The sequence below is a fragment of the Xyrauchen texanus genome, chromosome 8 (assembly GCF_025860055.1).
Source record: "Xyrauchen texanus isolate HMW12.3.18 chromosome 8, RBS_HiC_50CHRs, whole genome shotgun sequence".
Lineage (NCBI taxonomy): Eukaryota > Metazoa > Chordata > Actinopteri > Cypriniformes > Catostomidae > Xyrauchen > Xyrauchen texanus.
Window position 1 is genome coordinate 6430863 of NC_068283.1, and position 6558 is coordinate 6437420.

Consider the following 6558-nt stretch of genomic DNA (forward strand, 5'->3'; position numbering starts at 1 on the left):
ATTGTGTAATAGGAAGATCACTAGTTTCAATTAACTCACTAGTAAACAGCTGAATACATGTAATGGCTTCACAATTACATTTGAATTACACAATATTACAGAGTATTAATCACTGTACAGTTGCAGATGTGGTATACCATATAAGTTACTAAAGGCCTACAAGAGTCAGGGGAGCATGACCTACACCTTCAACATCATAGGTGTGTACTGGAATACCCTGCTCTGTCTACTCATCCTTGCAAAAATCTCTATTGCATTTCCAAATCACAGAAGTCACCATTATTCGACCCAAAAGTAAGACAATTTTAAAATGTTTAAATGGATGTGTGATATCAATGACTCCAGAAGTCATAAGCAAAATAGAAGACTTGGAAATGAAGGGAAAGCTCCTTCACATTGAGCACAAGTTTAGATAAAAAGAAGGTTAAAGATAACCACCTTGTTTAATGTGTAGCTTCATTTGTGTGGCTACCCACCCAATGGTTCAAGAATGGTAAACTGTGGGGGCCTGGGTAGTGCAGCAAGTATTGACACTGACTACCACTCCTGGAGTCGCGAGTTCGAATCCAGGGCGTGCTGAGTGACAACAGCCAGGTTTCCTAACAACCAAATTGGCCCAGTTGCTAGGGAGGGTAGAGTCACATGGGGTAACCTCCTCGTGGTTTCAATTAGGGGTTCTCGCTCTCAATGCTGAGAGTAGCATGAGCCTCCACGTGCTGTGAGTCTCCGCAGTGTCATGCACAACGTGCCATGTGATAAGATGCGCGGATTGATGGTCTCAGAAGTGGAGGCAACTGAGACTTGTCCTCTGCCATCCGGATTGAGGTGAGTTACCGTGCCACCAGGAAGACTTATGAACTAGTGGGAATTGGGTATTCCATTGTTACTGTTTAGTAATAGGTAAAAAATAAATAAACAAAACATTTTTTCCAGTTCTTCAAAGAAAATAACAAGAGTTAGAGCCATAGTATTTGCAAAAAAAGTGAAAATGTTATTATAAAGAATACAAAAAATAAGTTTATTCTGTGGCTGTTTTTAGTAATTAGTTGGGGAGAAGAAACATAATTTACATGTTTTCCAGTAAAAATAAAATAATTCAAAGATAAAAATGAACAGCTCTAGTAGGTTGAACCAAAAGGTGATGTTATAATAAAAGTTTTATATTCTTAAATACATATGTGCATGTCCATGTGTTCCCTTCTGTCACTCCTTAGGACCTCTTCCTCAGTCTCTAACCTGCCCCCTGCCAGGTGCGCGGAGCAAGGTAAGTGCTTTGAGTCTTTTCTCAGCGACCAAGCCTTGGGACGCTCTTTTGCCTCCTGACGCATTATTACCTGCTCCCCCCTGGCGTGAAGCCCCGCCCGGTACATACAAAACGATCATCTGATAGTGCCCCTCGCACGGAGTTTGGATGCGTGGCTCTCACTTCCCAATCCGTCGCGCTGGTTGGCCAGGACAATCCGACTCGGCTACGCGATTCAGTTCGCCTGGCTCCCGCCTCGTTTTAGCGGAATACAGCTCGAACCCAAGAAAAGTGGCGGGTTGTGACCAATCTTGGACCTGCGAGTTCTCAACCGGGCTTTGTACAGACTCGCGGCGGTAGACCTGAAGACAGATTGGTTCGCGTCGGTAGACCTGAAGGACTGAAGGACATACTTCAACGTCTCCATTCTGCCGCGACACCGACCCTTCTTACGGTTCGCGTTTGACGGCCAGGTGTATCAGTACAAGGTCTTCCCCTTTGGCTTGTCCCTGTCCCCTTGCGTCTTTACGAAGGTCGCAGAGGCCGCTCTTGCCCCCCTAAGGGAAGTGGGTATCCGCATACTCAACTACCTTGATGACTGGCTCATCCTGGCCCACACTCGAGAGTTACTATGCACCCACAGAGACCAGGTGCTCAGGCACCTCAGCCGTCTAGGGCTTCGGGTCAACTGGGAAAAGAGCAAGCTCGACCCGGTTCAGAGCATCTCTTTTCTCAACATGGAGTTAGACTCAGTCTCAATGACAGCACGGCTCACCAACGAGCACGCTCAGTCAGTGCTCAGGTGCCTCGCTCGCTTCGAGCCCTGCACAGCGATTCCTCTAAAACAATTCCAGAGGCTCCTGGGGCATATGGCATCCTCAGCTGCGGTCGTGCCACTCAGGTTGATGCATATGAGACCGCTACAGCACTGGCTACAGACGCGAGTCTCAAGATGGGCATGGCGCCACGGCACACACCGTGTGACAATCACCCCTTCCTGCCATCAGACTTTCCACCCTTGGACAGACCTCTGCTTTCTGCGGACCGGAGTCTCCCTGCAGCAGGTGTCCAGACGTGTCGTGGTAACCTCAGATGCCTCTCGACAGGGTTGGGGCGCCGTGTGCAACGGCCGCGCTGCCACTGGCCCCTGGAAAGGACCCCGGCAGCGTTGGCACATAAATTGCCTAGAGTTGATGGCTGTAATTCTTGCCCTACTGAAGTTTCTCCAACTAATCCGAGGCAAGCATGTCTTGATCCATTCAGACAGCACTGCGACGGTAGTGTAGTTAAATTGCCAGGGTGGCGTATGCTCTCGTCATATGTCAAATCTCGCACGCCATCTCCTCCTTTGGAGCCAACCACGACTCAAGTCGCTGCTCGCCACTCACATCCCTGGCAACCGCAACACAATGGTGGACTCACTGTCGTGACAGGTTTCGCCCAGCAGAGATTGGAGGCTCCACCCTCAGGTGGTCCAGCTCATATGGGACCAATTTGGCAAGGTACAGATAGATCTCTTTGCCTCCCAAGACAACTCCCACTGCCCGCTCTGGTACTCCCTGACAGGAGCCCCTCTCGGGAAAGACATGCTGGCACACAGCTGGCCCCAGGGGGCTGCGCAAGTACGCATTTCCCCCAGTGAGCCTTCTTGCATCGGTGCTGAGCAAGATCAGGGGGAACGAGGAACAGGTCATCCTGGTGGCCCCCTACTGGCCACGACAGCTCCTCCCTGGAAAATTCCCCTGTGGAAGGACCTTCTTTCTCAGGGATGGGGCACCCTCTGGCATCCGCACCCAGACCTCTGGAACCTCCATGTCTGGCCCCTGGACGGGATGTGGAAGATCTAGTGGATCTACCACCTGATGTCGTAGACACAATCAACCAAGCCAGAGCTCCCTCCACCAGGCAACTCTATGCCTTAAAGTGGCGCTTGTTCAAAAATTGGTGTTCTTCCTGAGCCGAAGACCCACAGAGATGCGTAGTTTGGTCTGTGCTTCTATTTCTGCAGGAGAGGCTGGAGGGGAGGCTGTCCCCCTCCACCTTGAAAGTGTATGTAGCTGCTATCGCAGCCCACAGTTGCAGTAGATGGCAAGTCCCTTGGTAAGCATGACTTGATTATCAGGTTCCTGAAAGGTGCCCGGAGACTGAATCCTCCCCGGCCTAGCCTGTTCCCCTCTTGGGATCTCTCAGTGATCATCTCAGGTCTTCAGAGGTCCCTCTTTGAGCCACTTGATTCAGTCGAGCACAAGGCCCTCTCCCTGAAGATGGCACTCCTGATAGCATTAGCCTCCATCAAGAGGGTTGGAGACCTGCAAGCGTTTTCTGTCAGCGACACCTGCCTGGAGTTCGGTCCGGCGCTTTCTCATGTTATCCTGAGACCCCGACCGGGCTACGTGCCCAAGGTTCCTACGACCCCTTTCAGGGACCAGATCGTGAACCTGCAAGCGCTGCCTCAAGACGAGGCAAACCCAGCCCTTTCGTTGCTGTGTCTGGTGCATGCTTTGCGTACCTATTTGGACCGCACACAGAGCTTTATATGTTCTGAACAGCTCTTTGTCTGCTTTGAAAGGGAACGCCGTTTCCAAACAGAGGTTAGCCCACTGGGTCGTTGATGCTATTGCCACACCCAGGCCATCTCATCCCCCTTGCAGGTTCAAGCACACTCTACTAGAAGTGTGGCTTCCTCGTGGGCACTGAGCCATGGAACCTCCCTAGCAGACATCTGCAGAGCAGCGGGCTGGGCAACACCCAATACCTTTGCCAGGTTTTACAATCTGAGGGTTGAGTCAGTCTCGTCCCGTGTTTTGTCAGGTCAGAGCCGGTAGAACTCGTAATGTGGCACAACCGACCGGGTGTTCTGCTTGCATCTTGCGCCCTTCACCAAGTTGATCCAGTGCACCTTCTGTCCCAGGTCAGCCACTGAGCGTCGCTGCCTGGATGTTTCTCCTCCCTAGCCTGCTGGCCCGTGAATTCAGCGGAGAAATTTGGCCAGACCCACTACGAGTCTCAAATGCTCTGTACTGGGTTCCACGGGCATAGTTCCCTCCTCAGGCTAACTCCCCGTGATGTATTTTCCACGGTACGGTCTCCCTTGTCAGCGCCCCGGCCGCCATGCTTGTAGAGTCCCCCCTCATTTGACTGGACCTACCACCGCGCCATGTTCCCCATCCGGCTTCACAACCCTTATGGTGTATTTGCCATGCAGTACCTCCCCCTAAAACTGGGCAGGGCGTTGCCTCCGCAGGATCTTTCCCTCCTGAAAGAGTAGGAAATTTGCGGACCGGACAGCTACCTTGCCTCCAGCCTCACCTACAGCCCCGGCACGCCAGCGCTGATGAGTTCTGAAGTCCGCCCCTGCCGGGTGCACAGAGCAGGGTAAGGCCTTCGAGTCCTCTCTCAGCACCCTAGCCTCGGGATATCCTCCTGCTCCCGACATGCTATCTCCTGCTCCCCCCCCCAGGGAAAGACCGCCTTCCTCGACTTAAGATAGGCCCCAGCCGCTTTACGTCCTATGTGAGAGACATAGTGACAGAGAAGGCCGGGGCTGCTGGGCCTTGCTTGCATGTAACACCTTTTTCCCCCCTCAGGGGTGCGGGAAACCTAAGGTTTTTATGCAAAAAAAAAAGAGTTGGGGGCATTGGGGAGGACTAAGTGCAGCTGGCACAGGTGCCTCTAGCACGCAATAGCCTGCTGTGCACCTGTTTCGACAGTCAAGTAACACAGACAGTGTGTGCCGCTTTCTATGGACCCCTTGTGTCACTTCATTCGACACAACGTCGAGTGAGTGACAGAAGGGGAATGTCATGGTTACTGTCGTAACCTCCGTTCCCCGGGGGAGGGAATGAGACGTTGTGTCCCTCCTGCCACAGCACTAGACCTAGCACTGTATATGACCGTGCTTCATTTTGTGCAAAATCCTGACTGGCATTCGCTGCCCCACTTCCCTTTATACCCGTATGTCAGGGGCGGGCATGCAAATTCTGTCTGCCAACTTGACATTGGCCTTTTCTCAGGTTAAGAGGTACGATTTGGCATCCAAGGAAGACCCCTTGTGTCACTTCATTCGACACAATGTCTCGTTCCCTCCCTCTGGGAATGGCGGTTACGACGGTAACCATAACGATAACAGGCATGTGGATGAATAAGTGTACTTAAATATTGTATAAACATCTATTGGGCTGTATACTAGTGAGTTCATTTCAACTTAAGCGCAGCTTGTTAAGCTATATTGTTACACATGAATTACACTTAAGTACAGTCCAGATACACTTTATTTTACAGTGATTTATACTGTCATGAATGCCGGTGAAGATTGCTCAATCGGCCACTGGAGGTCTCCCTCACCTGAGTATTAACAATGGACTACAATTCCCAGAGCCCACATACCTGGTCTGATTACCACCCACCTGTTCCACATCACTCAGACTATTTAAGCCCTGTATGTTTGTTCAATCTTTGCGAAGCCTTGTTTGCCCTGGCTACATTTCTGAGCGTTTATTCATTACCTGTATTATCCTACCTGTGTTTGACCTTGCTTTGTATTACCTCTTACGATTGTTTCTGCCTGCCTATTACTGACTTTGCCTGGACTACTTCTATTGATGTTTACTGCCTGCCCCGATCTCCTGCCTGTTTACCTTGTCTCTGCTCTACCTCTGATATTGTTGATTGCCCTGATTATTTGATCCTTGCCTGTCTGTGCACTGAACTTGTTGTATTGAATAAACCGCATATGGATCCCTCTCAACCTGAATCTGCGTTACAGATACTATGTAGTGTTGTTTAATTTGTATGTAATTATGAAGAATATATTCAGCTTTAGTACTGTGTACAAGTTAATCTAAACTGAAGTACAGCCTGTTAAGATATGTAGTTATAAATGAAGTACACTTGATGTGCATGCCCTTAAGTACAGTCTAGATACACTTTATTTTATAGTGATTGATGCAATATTGTGTAATTTTAATGTAATTATGAAGCTACAACCTGTATTTAGCTGTGTACTAGTGAGTTAATTTAAACTTATGTACAGCTTGTTGAGGTATGTAATTACACATAAAGTACACTTAAGTACAGTCTAGATATACTTTATTTTACTGTGATTAATACTAAGCACAGCTTGTTAAGATGGGGTAAGACACCCCCCCTTAAGAACAATGTTCATCCATCCATCCATCCATCGTCAACCGCTTATCCTGTGTACAGGGTCGCGGGGGGCTGGAGCCTATCCCAGCTAACATTGGGCGAAAGGCGGGGGACACCCTGGACAGGTCGCCAGTCCATCGCAGGGCAACAATGTTCATTTACTTTTGAAT